This window comes from Plecotus auritus (genome assembly GCF_963455305.1).
Source record: "Plecotus auritus genome assembly, chromosome: 4".
NCBI classification, from domain to species: domain Eukaryota; kingdom Metazoa; phylum Chordata; class Mammalia; order Chiroptera; family Vespertilionidae; genus Plecotus; species Plecotus auritus.
In genome coordinates this window covers 81,512,652-81,526,704 of record NC_137775.1, presented here as the reverse complement: position 1 = coordinate 81,526,704, position 14,053 = coordinate 81,512,652, and positions in this window count along the sequence as shown.

Below are 14,053 nucleotides of genomic sequence, written 5' to 3'. Positions count from 1 at the left end.
GGTCCATAAAGAGCTATACTCCTTCTAGGACCAGCTATATAATGTGTGGGCCCCAGTATAAAAGGAAAATGGAGGGTTCCTTGCTCAAAATTATTAAGAATTTCAAGATGGCAACGGCAGAGCAATAAACCAAGTAAGGGCTCTTCTGAGCTCATTGCCCTGTGCAGCCCCTTGTGAAAGGGCAGCCTAGATGCAAGCCTGACTCCCACAGCTCCAGCAGGCTACCCTGAAAACATCCACAACCCAGCCTTCATGAGGGTTTGCAACTGAAATTCCTACCATCTGGGTAAACCCAACATACCTGCAGCCAGCAGTTTGGTATAAAGGAGACCTGGGTTGGTGGTGCCACAGAGAACCAGTCTAAAGTAAAGACAAGTTCTCTCTGGTGGAATCCAGCTCCAGTCCAAGGGCCAAATCAATCCCCCTGCTTAGCGTTCCAGATTAAAACAGTTCACAGTCACAATCGTGAAATACATAAAGCAAGTCACTATGAGCAAGAATCAACAGAAATAGACACTATTAAAGACATACAAAGACTTCTATTATCAGCTTTATCCGACACAGCTTATTAAAAAGCAATGTAATGTATTTTTTAAAATGAAGGTCTGTCTATAGATCACGCTGGCCTCCTGGGAGCGAGTCACGGTCACCAGAGACCCCACAGGACCCTATTGCCACCAAAGAAGGGCAGGAGGCGGGAGGGGAGGGAGAGAGAAAGGGACCGGGCTATCTGGTAGACCCCCAAAGCCCCTTAAGTGTGTGCCTCATGCCCTGACCAGTTTGGCTCAGTGGATAGAGCCTTGGCCTGTGGACTGAAGGGACCCAGGTTCGATTCCCATCAAGGGCATGTACCTTGGTTGTGGGCACATCCCCAGTAGGGGGTGTGCAGGAGACAGCTGAGAGGCAGCTGATCGATGTTTCTCTCTATCCCTCTCCCTTCCTCTCTGTAAAAAATCAATAAAATGTATTTTTTTAAGAAGAGTGTGCCTCCACGGCCTCCCTCACCATTTCGCCCGGGCGGGCCGGCCGGTCAGAACGTGCTTCTAAATCGGGACTTTGAAAAATTTCCGCGGGGCGCCTTTGACCACCGTGCCTTGGGGGCGGGGGGGAGGGGTGCGGGACGAAGAACCGCGTCCGATGGCCGGGACCCACCCGCCTGGCCCTCCGCCGTCCTCCACGCACGTACCTACGGGCCCCACCTCCGAACTCCGCGACTCGGAAAAAGGCGAGAAAGTCGAGTCTGGTGACCGGGGCACACGCCCGCCCGTGCCCCCGGGTAGACCCTGGCGGGCGCGCGCGGCCTCTGGATCGGGACTTGGAAAATTTTCGCGAAGGCACCTCTGACTACCGGACCCCCGGAGCGGAGGCGGACGTAGGGCACCGGTGGGCCCGCACCTCCCGCTGGCACGCGCCCGCGCCAAAATCAATAAAAGTGGCGGCGAGGAGTGTCCTCGGGTCAAGGCACACGGTCCCGGCCGTGGGCAGGACGGCGTCCTGGTGCAAGGCACCCTCTCGGGCTGCGCGCGGCGGCGGCCCGGTGGGTCCCCGCAGAGGGGCAACAGCGAGTGCTGGTCGACCTGTCCTGGAGGCGTACCCCCGCACCGCCCCATCCCCGCACCCCCGCGGCAGCCACTCCCTCCCTCAGCAGTCCTGCAGGTCCAATCCCGGGAGAAGGGGCCAGGCACCGGCCACCGGCACCGCCGGCCTCCTGGAAGTTGCAGGAAGAAACGACCTAAAAGCGGCTGCCAGGTGGCTCCCCACAACCGGGCGAACGTCAGCGGGACAGATCCGTATCTGGGCCCGCAAGGGCGTCCCACCGCCCGCCCGGAGGGCCGATGGTGTCCCGTGCCGCCACCCTCCCTCCCACCCGGAGGACATAACAAAAACATTTTTGCCACCCGGAATCTAAAACCTAACGGAGGCAGTACTCACGGATGTCTCACCTTTTCCTCTCTCTCTCTCTCATTGAAATTATTGGGGAAACACCGGTTCATAAAACCATACAGGTTTTAAAATAAAATTAAAAATGAATAAATTTTAAAAAATGAAGGTCCTGGTATGACTCTGTGCTATGGTTTTGCAAGAGGTTACCATTGGAGGAAACTGCGTCAAGGATACACAAGATCTCTCCGTATTACTCCTTACAAGTGCATGTGACTCCACAGTTATCACAAAATAAAAAGGTTGATAACATTTAAGAAAACACTAGAAAATATGAGCCATGAGTGTTATATATTTCTAATAAAAGTAAATGGAACTTCTAGAAATAAAAAAAAGAAAGAAAAACTCGTAGGCTGAATATAGAATTAGTAAACTAGGAGAATGTTCCAAAGAAATTTTGCAGAATGCAGCACAGAGAGAAAAAGAGATGGAAAAAAACCTGGTACAGAGGTTAAGAGAGTAGGAGAGAGTAGGGAGATCCAACGGGTCTCATTCGAGCTCCTGATGAAGAGGAGAAAGTTAGAATGGGGAAGCAGAAACACCTGAAGAGGACAGCAGAGAATTTTTCACAACTGGGGAAGGACATGACTCATGCAAACATGTCATAATACACAATAAGCAACAACCGTGGGGAAAGCCCTCCTTTCTAATCGACAAAACCAAAACGAGGCTAATGACTTTATACAATACATTTAGAACCTCCCCAGAGACATTGGAAACCTTTCAATGGTTTCTATTAGTCTCTGCAAAGAGACCACAATAGTTTGTACCGCCTGCAATGCCATGCCTAACGGCTTCTCCAGGAGCCACCGTCCCTTCAGCCAGCAGTGCTCCATGGTTTTCTTTCAGTTTCTGGGACAGCTGCTCTATGTCCTCCTGGCTAGAGACTTCAGGCATGACGTTCGAATCACTTCCCACTTCTCCCTCCCTCACCTAGATAACTTATCCTGCAGGGCTCAGAGAAAATGTCCCTTCCATGTTAAGTGTTGTGGACATTTGATAGGGTTCGTGTTTGTTTGTTTTATTGTTCAACATCTGACTTCTACTTGCTACTCAAGGGGATTCGTAAGAATTATACCATTTGATTAAGCTTGAAATACTCAGAATAGCTATTAGAAAGTATTCAGTACATATATAATAGGACAGCATACAAGTGAAACTTATTGTCTGGTGTGGGTTAGTGAAATGTCTCATTATTGAGTAGTAGAGGTTTTATACTGTTGTGTGTGTGTGTGTGTGTGTTTTTTTTTTTTTTTTTGATCAAGAAAACATTATTTTTTGTATGAAGTACTTGATCTTCAAATTTTTTAAATTCCTATGGAAACTTAGCTGGAATTAAGTATTCAGGTGAAGCACCTTTATAAAGTCGCAAGGCCACTTTTAAGAAAACGGGACCAAGGAGGCTCTCTTTTACATGCACAAAGCATGGAGAGGCACCACTTCCACAGAATTGCCAGGGTCATGCTACTCCTCGGTGCTGAAGAACTGTAATCAATCGCCTCTGATTTTTCAAGGCAAGTTGACTTGGCCTCCAAATACAAATGGGTTTCACTCAAAAACAAAGATCCTTGTTTGGGTACTCTGGAAGCGTTCAGTGATTTTTAAGGTGGAGGGTGATATGCGGAATTATTCATTTAAATGACACTTGATTGGAAGCCTGAAGTAGGGAGACTTACTCATGAAATTCTTTTCACCCTCTTTACCTTTTCTATCAAAAGGCTATTTGCAGAAAAACATTCAAGAACAACTTCTAGAAGATAGTTTTTAAAGTAATGAATATTAATTCATCTTTTAATGCAAGGAGATATTGAAAACAAACAAAAACGTGGACCATGATCTCCCCACCCACTTAATTTACTTATAAATTTACTCCTTACAGAACTGTACGAAATGAAGAGTGGATGAAAGGATTCTCCCCAATCTTACCCCTTTCTTTTCTCCAATACTCCATGATAAAAACAAGATACCCTAAAATAGCTATCTGTTTTTAGACATGTACATATTTTTGCACAAAAGCTGTTATGCTGTTCTGCACCTTACTTTTTTTGTTTAATAGTATACGAGAAAGAATTTAACACCAAGCAGTTCTAACTGTATGAATCATGGTTTTACGATAAAAGAAAATAAAAACTTTAGGACCCTTACAAAGAAATTTTTTGCCCAGACTGAAAAACTCAGAGGGAAATGGCATTTTTAGATAACTTTTTGGACTGACTTTGTGGCAATAAAAGGTCTTTTCTCTGACATGGTTCAGAGTACAGCTTTTGGAGGTATATCTTTCTATATTGAACTCAAGCTATAGAATTGACCAATTATATGTCCTTGGGCAAATAGTCTCTCTAAGCCAAAATGTCCTCCCCTCTGCAAATGGAGCAAACAGCACCTAGATTGCAGGGTTGTTGTAAGCATTAATGAGATAATATATATAAAGTACTTGGTGCTGTGATTACCGTAATCCTTCAGAAAGTATAGCTATAATAAGATGTAAGTGCATAGGAAGCCTCCGGTTTCCACACTAGTCTTTACATCTTCTAGGAAAAACATCTGGGTCTTCAGCAGTAAACCCTTTCAGATTTTGCATCATCACTTAGTGTCCTGTGCACTTCAGTCATGACTAAGTCTTCATTTGCATCTGAATTTTCTTTTTAACATATTTTTACAAGAAGCAGTTCCTCTTGTTTGGTAAAGCACTGACTGTACCCACTAGGATGCCTTCAATGAATGGCAAGTCACAGAGAGACCCAGCTCTCCAACAGGTGTCTGCCTGAACATGGCATGGATCGCGGTGACAGGAATACATGAGGAAGAGCAGGTTTGCAACAGAGAACATGGGAGCAAAATGTGGAGAAAGTTTCGTTTTAATGTATTGAGTTTGATGTTGTTATGCCCAGATTTCGTGATTCCCAAAGACCACGAGGGAGCCGAGTCCGATGCAAAAGCAAAGAGCCTTTTAATCGAGCTAGCTCGAGCTCAGTCCCACACACACACACACACCGGCGCAGCGGCGAGGTGGAGAGAGAGAGAGAGTCAGCCCCCAAACGCGCTGATTTATAGGGGGCCTGGGAGAGGTAGGAGGGGTGAGGTAGTGTGGTCTCTGCTGATTGGTCGGGATCAGGTTGCACATGGGGCAGGGTGCGGCTTACCTTCCCCTTGCATTTCTATTGGCTAATCCAAAAGTGTGGGTTGGGCTCTTGAAGAGGTTCTAGGGCAGGAACCTGACTCCACGAGGTGGAGGACATAGAACAAAAGGAACATGGAGTCTCCCCGCCCTTTCATTCCCCCCTTGTCTTGAAACTTACAGGCCCAATCATGGGTCGGTTTGTATTTCTACTGGACAACATTCCTGGGTCACGAGGGTACACCACCCCAAATTCCCTGTACTGATAAAATCGGAGTCCCCAAGTCTTCCTTCCCCCTCCAGCATCAGGCAGGTCGAGCACGCTGTAGCTTGAGCTTGAGCGGGTTGCATTGATCTCGATCGATGCTCCATTTGGTGACGAAGTCTTCCTGGATCACAGATGGGTCCGCTGACCGGACGTGAGTGTGATGGACCCAGGTTGCGACGCCGTCTACCTTGAGAGCGGTGGGGGTCGTCAGCACCACGACATAGGGACCCTTCCATCGTGGCTCAAGGGTCTCCCGGCGGTGTCTCTTGACATAGACCCAGTCCCCGGGCTTATGCTGATGAGGAGTCGGGGCTGGGCCGGTCTCGTAGATAGCGCGGAGGCGTGGCCAAATGTCTTCGTGCGCCCTCTGGAGCCCTCTCAAGGAAAGAAACAGTTCTTGACTTTCAAATTCTGTAAGAAATTCGGCTTTAAGGTTAGGGATAATAGGGGGTGGCCAACCAAACATGATCTCATAAGGAGTAAAACCCAGGGTGTAGGGAGAGTTCCTAACCCAGTAAAGGGCATATGGAAGGAGAGCCACCCAGTCCCTGCCAGTCTCCATGGTCAATTTGGTAAGGGTCTCTTTTAGAGTTCTATTCATCCTTTCTACTTGCCCTGAGCTTTGGGGCCTATAAGCACAATGCAATTTCCAATTTGCCCCAATGGCCTTGGCCACTGCCTGCGTTACCTGCGAGACAAAAGCTGGTCCATTGTCTGACCCTATCTCAGCGGGAAAACCATACCTGGGCAAGATGTCTTCTAGCAGCTTCTTAGCTACCGTCTGAGCTGTTTCATGCTTAGTTGGATATGCTTCTACCCATCCGGAGAAGGTATCTACAAATACTAAAAGATATTTATAGCCATACTTTCCTGGTTTAACCTCAGTGAAGTCGACCTCCCATTGTGCCCCAGGCTTGGTTCCTCAAACTCTGGTTCCTTTTTCACTCGGCCGGATTCTCGCATTTGTGAGTTGACAGGTCTTGCAAGCAGATACAACCTGCTCTATTTTAACGTCCTGCTGGTGGATCTTAATTCTGGCGTGTCGGATTAAGTCCTTTAATTTACGTGCCCCCAGGTGAGTGGACCGGTGCATGTGTTTTATCATGGAGACTCCAAGCTGGTCTGGCAGTATGAGCTCCCCTTGTGGTGTATACCACCACCCCTTCTCCTCCTTTGCTTGGGGAAGCTTCCTAATATGCTGTAACTCCTCCAGGGAATATCCTGGATGAACTGGCAGAACTGGGTCTCCTGGGTCTGGGAGCTGTAAGGCCATGGTGGGGATCGGAGAAATGGCTACTGCCTTGGCCTCCTGGTCAGCCCTGCGGTTTCCTCTTGCCACTGGGTTGTCAGCCTTCTGGTGTCCTTGGCAGTGTATGATGGCCAGTTTGGCAGGGAGCCATAAGGCTGAGAGTAAGTCGAGTATCTCCTGTTTATTCTTTATAGTCCGCCCCTCTGCTGTTAGTAGCCCTCTCTCTTGGTAGATTGCCCCATGAACATGAGCGGTGGCGAATTCATACCGGCTGTCTGTGTAGATGTTGAGCCGCTTTCCAGCTCCCAGTGTCAGGGCCTTGGTGAGGGCCACAAGCTCTGCTCTCTGGGCTGACGTCCCAGGGGGTAGAGCCTCTGCCCATACAGTGTCCGTTTCAGTGACTACAGCCACACCCGCATACCTGCTCCCGTCCCGTACGAAGCTGCTTCCATCGGTGAACCAGGTGACGTCTGCATCTGGAAGGGGCTGGTCAGTCAGGTCCTTCCGGAGCCCATGCACTTGCTCTAGGATTCCTGCACAATCATGTAGGGGAGCATCTAGGTCTGGGTCGGGCAGCAAGGTGGCAGGGTTGAGGGCCGCACTGGGATGAAACCGTACTCTGGGAGGGTTGAGAAGGAGACTCTGATAGTGGGTTATATGTGCATTGCTCATCCATCTGTCAGGAGGCTGCTTCAGGACTCCCTCAATGGCATGTGGGGTGGTGATCCAGACTTCCTGCCCCAGGGTCAGTTTGTCAGCGTCTTTGACTAAAAGCGCCGTTGCCGCAATAATCCTTAGGCACGGTGGCCAGCCGGCAGCTACAGGGTCTAACTTCTTGGACAAATAAGCCACCGGGCGGCTCCAGGGGCCTAGGGTCTGAGTTAGGACCCCTTTCGCTATTCCTTTGTGTTCATCTACAAAGAGATGGAAGGGCTTCGTGATGTCTGGCAGGCCCAGGGCCGGAGCACTTAGGAGGGCTTTCTTTAACTGCTTAAAGGCTGCCTTCTCTCTTTCAGTCCATTCAAAGGCCTTTCCCTCCTTGGTTGTCTCGTATAGGGGCCTGGCAATCTCTGCGAAACCCAGTATCCAGAGGCGGCAGTAGCCAGCCGATCCTAGGAATTCCCTTACTTCCCTTCGGGAGGTGGGGGATGGGATTTTCAAAACAGTCTCTTTTCTGGCATCCGACAGCCGCCGCTGTCCACCCTCCAGGATGTATCCCAGGTAACTCACCCTTTCTTTGCATATCTGAGCCTTCTTTGCAGAAGCCCGGTATCCAAGGGCCCCCAAGGAGGCCAGCAGGTCTCTTGTCCCCTCCTTGCAGTCCTCAGCTGTGTCTGCTGCAATCAGGATATCGTCCACATACTGAAGGAGAGTGAGGTTGGGGTGTGCTCTCCGGTACTCACCCAGGTCCTCATGCAGGGCCTCATCGAAGATGGTGGGCGAGTTCTTGAACCCCTGAGGCAACCGAGTCCACATCAGTTGTCCACTGTAACCCTCTTCCGGGTCATGCCATTCGAAAGCAAACAGGAATTGACTACGGGGAGCGAGCGGCAAACTGAAAAAGGCATCCTTCAAATCTAACACAGTATACCAGACACGGGAGGGTGCCAGAGAGCTTAAGAGAGTGTATGGGTTGGGGACCGTTGGATGTATGTCCATAACTCTTTTATTTACTTCTCGGAGGTCCTGTACCGGCCGGTAGTCATTCGTGTGGGGCTTCTTGACTGGCAGGAGGGGGGTGTTCCAGGCAGACTGGCAGGGGACCAGCACCCCTAGGCCCCTCAGTCTCCGAATGTGTGGCTGAATTCCCTTCCGGGCTTCCTGAGGCATGGGGTACTGTTTGATTCTCACAGGGCCTTCCCCTGGTTTTAACTCTACCAGGATTGGGGCCCTGTGGGCGGCGAGCCCCACTCCCCCTGTCTCCGCCCAAGCCGTGGGGAACTCCTGCAGCCATTCGTCTGTGCTGCCCTCTATTGGAGAGGCTTTTTGGTGAAGCCGGTACTCATCCTCCAGCCTTATGGTCAGGACCTGAATGGGGTGGCCCTTGCCATCAGTAACCTGAGGCCCCCCTTGTCTGAAAGTTATCTGAGCTCCAATCTTAGTGAGCAAGTCTCGTCCTAACAGTGGGTAGGGGCATTCTGGAATTACCATAAAAGAGTGGGATACCCAGCCCGTCCCTAAATCCACCCTTCTTCGGGTAGTCCATGAATACTGGCTCATACCAGTTGCCCCTTGTACCCAAGACTTCTTATTTAATTTTCCTTGAGGCGTACAGAGGACCGAGTGTTGCGCTCCGGTGTCAACAAGGAAGTCAATGGGGGTCCCCTCCACTTTAAGAGTTACCCTGGGCTCGGGGAGGGGATCCGAACCCCGACTCCCCTAGTCACTCAGTTCATCTAGCTCCAGGACCTTCACTCGATCTGCTTCGCCTCCCTTTTTGCTGGCCCTTCTCGGGCACTCTTGTTTCCAGTGCCCTATCTCCCTACAGTAAGCACACTGATCTTTCTGCAGCTTCCGCCTCCCGCCCCGGGCGGTCCCCTTACCGTCCTCCTGGTTGCCGGCGAGTTGGCGGAGACGGCGGTTCCGTTCCTCGGAAGAGTCCGCGGTGGTGGCGAGCAGGATCTTAGCTAGGTCTCGGGTTTGTTTGCTGCTCGCAGCCGCCGCAGCGTGAGCCTGCCTTTCTTCCGGGGGCTCCCTGTTATTCTACACCTTCTCGGCTACCTCCAGTAGGTCCTTTAAACTCTTCTCCCCCAGCCTATCTACTTTTTGCAGTTTCTTTTTAATATCCGCAGCCGATTGGTTTACAAAGCTTATGATCACAGCTGCCTTGTTTTCAGGAGCTTCTGGATTCATGGGGGTGTAGGTGCGGTATGCCTCCATGATCCGTTCTAAAAAGACAGCTGGAGACTCATCCCTTTCCTGCTGAACACTCCCTACCTTGGCCAAATTAGTTGGCTTTCTAGCAGCCATTCGGAGACCCCCCATTAGAGTCTGGCGGTAGACCCGGAGCCTCTCCTTACCTTCTGCCGTGTTGAAATCCCATTCAGGCCTAGTTAAGGGAAAAGAGACATCTATCTGGACCGGGTTGGTTGTTGGGTTCCCGTCCACGCCTGGAACCACTTTCCGGGCCTCATTGAGGATTCTTTCCCTCTCCTCAGTTGTGAACAGGACCTGTAAAAGCTGTTGGTAGTCATCCCACGTGGGCTGGTGGGTGAAAAGGACAGAATCTAACAGATCAATAAGCCCTGCTGGCTTCTCAGAGAACTTAGGATTCTGAGCCTTCCAGTTGTAAAGGTCACTAGTGGCAAAAGGCCAATAGTGATGGAGTTGATTGCCATCTGCATCTGGGGGCCCCGCGGCTCGTAAAGGTAGGGCTTTAATAGTGGAGTCAGGGGCTGTGACAGACAGTTCCCTCTGAGCCCTTTGTCTAGTAAGAGGCGGGCTTCCCACTGGAACCGCAGCTGCTTCCGGAACTCCGCCCCCAGACGCTCCCGGAACTCCGCCCCCAGACGCTCCCCTTTGCTTGGGAGCATCGCCCCCCTGTGAACTTCTAGGGGGCTGATATGAGGGAGGAAAGATTAGTTCCTCTTCAGTTCCCCCCTGAAAGACAGGGTAGAGGGGAGCTGAAGGCGGGATGAGGTCCTTCTTCTTCACCTTCTCCGTTTCCTGCAAAGCAGGTATGGGTTTCAGCTCCAGGGAGCGCGGGGACAGAAAGGGCTTAAGCCAGGAGGGTGGATCTTCCACGAGGTCCTGCCAAGTAATAATGTAAGGGAGTTGATCAGGATGTCCCTTCTTGGGCTGAGAGATGATGTCCCTCACCCGGTGGATGGTGGGGAGGTCGAAGGTCCCCTCTGGCGGCCACCCAACACTAAAAGTCGGCCATTCCCTAGAACAAAAAGTTTGCCACCGGCCCTTCCGGACCTCTACACTGAGGTTGCTAGCTCTTCCCTTAACCTCTTTGAAATGATCAACCATAATGCTTAAAGGAGTGGTTTGAGTCTGTCCCATGATGTCCGTCAACAGAGTCCACAAAACAAAACAGAAAAACACAGACACAGACAAACAAAGGGCCCTTTAGACAAGCTTTCCAATGCGAATCGTTGGAACAAAAACTGACAAAACCGAAAGTGCGGACGACGGCCTCACGCCGATCGGTGGGAGCGACCCACCTCGTCCCAGAGGTTTGAGGGGAATACTCGTCCCTCCTGAAGGAGGATCAGGACGTCTCCCGATTCCTCCCGCCCGTGGTCCTCCGGTGCGTCCACCTAGACCGCTTCGGGCACTACCAGAGATTCAGAAATGAGCTCACACAAAAAAGAGACAAGGAACAGACAGACACCTACCGTGGCCAGTCAGACTCTCCGGATCGGGGGTCCCTTGAGGTTCTTGGGGATCCCGGACGAGCCCCCAAATGTTATGCCCAGATTTCGTGATTCCCAAAGACCACGAGGGAGCCGAGTCCGATGCAAAAGCAAAGAGCCTTTTAATCGAGCTAGCTCGAGCTCAGTCCCACACACACACACACCGGCGCAGCGGCGAGGTGGAGAGAGAGAGAGAGTCAGCCCCCAAACGCGCTGATTTATAGGGAGCCTGGGAGAGGTAGGAGGGGTGAGGTAGTGTGGTCTCTGCTGATTGGCCGGGATCAGGTTGCACATGGGGCAGGGTGCGGCTTACCTTCCCCTTGCATTTCTATTGGCTAATCCAAAAGTGTGGGTTGGGCTCTTGAAGAGGTTCTAGGGCAGGAACCTGACTCCACGAGGTGGAGGACATAGAACAAAAGGAACATGGAGTCTCCCCGCCCTTTCAATGTATCAGTAGAGAAATGTCCAAAATGTGGGTGGGTTGTGGTCGTTCGGCCCAGGAAAAAAACCTGGTCTGGAATGTAAATTTAGGAGTGACCAATGCACTGGAAAATAAGCCCAGAAAAAGAGAACTGGAAATGATTCTGAATTGAAAAAGATATGGCAGAGCCCACGAAGGAGTCTGGGAAGGTAAGGTCAGAGGGAGGATGAAGAGCACTTTGTTAGTAGAAACCAAGAAAGGAGCATTTTAGGAATGAAAAGTGGTCAACAGTGTGAAATGCTGCAAGGAGGCCAGGTAAGTGGAGAACTAAAAGGTGTGGGATTTTTATGGCCAGCCAGCGTGGCTCAGTGGTTGAGTGTTGACCCATGCATCAAGAGATCATAGGTTCAATTCCTGGCTTTTGGGCTCAGTCCCCAGGAGGGGGTGTGCAAGAGGCAGCCAATCGATATTTCTCTTTTCATTGATGTTTCTATCTCTCTCTCCCTCTCCCTGAAATCAATAAAAACATATTTTAAAAAAACAAATAGAAGATGTGGGATTTTATCACCCCACTGAGACTCTTCATGGTGGATCATGGTGATGATGTATATGTTCTGACACCAATTCTCTGACACCAACTGGATTTCCAACCATTCAATACCGAAGTTAGCACAGACTCGTAAGTTAAGGACTCAGTTCCACAAGCCCACTTCAGATGCCAGCCTCAAGCCTCAGGTAGCCCCAAGCTACCTGCACTTCTGTCTACAGCTGACTACAAACTGGGGAGTTCTCATGATCCCCCTCAGGGTCATCAATTCGCTAAAACATCTCACAGAACTCAATGAAAATGTTATACTTACAATGAAGGTTTTATTATAAAGGATACAACATGGGAACAGCCAAAAGTAAGAGACAACTAGGGAAAATCAGGACACAGAGCTTCCAGGCCCTCCTTGGGTGTGCCACCATCCTGATAGTCTCCCCACAGACTCCACCAAATGGGAGGCTCTCTGAGTCTCGTTTTCCAGATTGGTTGTATGGGGTTTTGTTATGTAGGAGTGACTGACTGAACCCCAATCTTTACCCCTCCTCCTCTCCCTGTGAGATTAGGGGTGAAACTCAAAGTTCCAACCTTTAAGTCACATGGTTGGCTTTTCTGAAACTAACTCCCCTCCTGAAACTCCCTAGCGGCCCTGCCATAGTCACCTCACTTGCATGAACTCAGGTAGCATCCAAAGGGACTTGTTATGACTAACAAAAGACACCCCTAATATTCGAGAAATTCCCAATTCCCAAGGTTTGGGCCAGGAACATAGGGGAAAAGATCTCATGTATTTTTTTTATTATACCACAGAGTGGTTGATTAAAAATCATTGAACTATATAAATAAAACAAGTGAGGTTTATGCTTGCAAATTATGCCTCAATAGAGCTCCTTAGGAAAAAAAAAAAAAAAGTTGTAGGAAATGTTACCAAACAGAAAGAGTTTGTCCACCTGGCGCCAGTAGAACCAAGCACGTAGACACCCAAGAACTGCAGTGGAGAAACATTGGCAACTTTATTATGAACGGCTCCATCCAGGAGAACAGGAAGCTAATGCTTGAAAGCCCAAACTCTTCCATGGCATGTAGGTTACAGATTCCAGAGCGGGAAAATCCAAGACTCTGTGGGTTAGGGGTTCAGGGTTGTGCTAGGAGCTGATTGGCTAAGGGTGAAGTAAGGGTAATAAGTCACTTCTTCAGGTCTTGAGGACATGTCTGAGGTTTTCCCCCAGCATTTCTCTGTCCAGTCTCATGGGAAAGTAGCCAAGGAATGGTTCAACTTTAGGGCTGAGAAACTGAAACATGACTTAGCTCAAGATGTTACCTGTAGCCTGCCAGAGGTCTGGACCCTGTGACCATTAGTCAGGTGCAGCTACTGTCTTCTGCTGCCTTGGGGATTCTGAATACTATGGGAAAGGCTAGGCCTCTGAGGGAGGGAGGGAGGGAGGGAGGGAGGGAGGGAGGGAGGGAGGGAGGGAGGGAGAGAGAGAGAGAGAGAGAGAAAAATTCTAGAACTAGGGTTTAAATTTAATCCAAGTCAAAAGGACCCTTGGTTTCAGAAACCCCTGTCTTTATGATCAATGTTATTCATGTCTAATAAATGAGTTGTTTGGCTTTCCCTATATTTCTTCATTCTCCTGAATATTTTATAGAAGATCAGGAGTCTGTCTTGAAGGTTTACTAGAACCTGTAAAAGATTGTGGATATGGATGAAGGGAAGTAGAACTTTTACAACTGCTTTAACTTCTTTATTTGCAGTCTTTTCCATTGACATAAATTTCTTCAGTTTTAAAATTGTTTACCTCTTTCCTATATCTGCAGGGTCATACTTATCTAAGACAACTCTGTTTTGTTCATAATTAATTTCACTTACTTTATTTCTCTTTTCAAAGAACAAGCTGCTCTCAGCAGGCTGGGCAATCAGCCGTGCAGCCACAGCTCAGCCTGGGTGAGTGGAGGCTGCGTTACTGAGCCCATGCAGGCTCCATCCCAGTTGTCACATTGTGCAGGGACTCCATGAGCAACCCTGTGGTGGGGGGACAGGCTAAGTGACAGGTTCCATCAAGGCCTCTCCCCCGCCCAGGTACAAGCAGCCCCATCACACTGATCCCCTCAGCTGGGCATCCCCTTGCACAGCAGTGTCTCCACCCATAG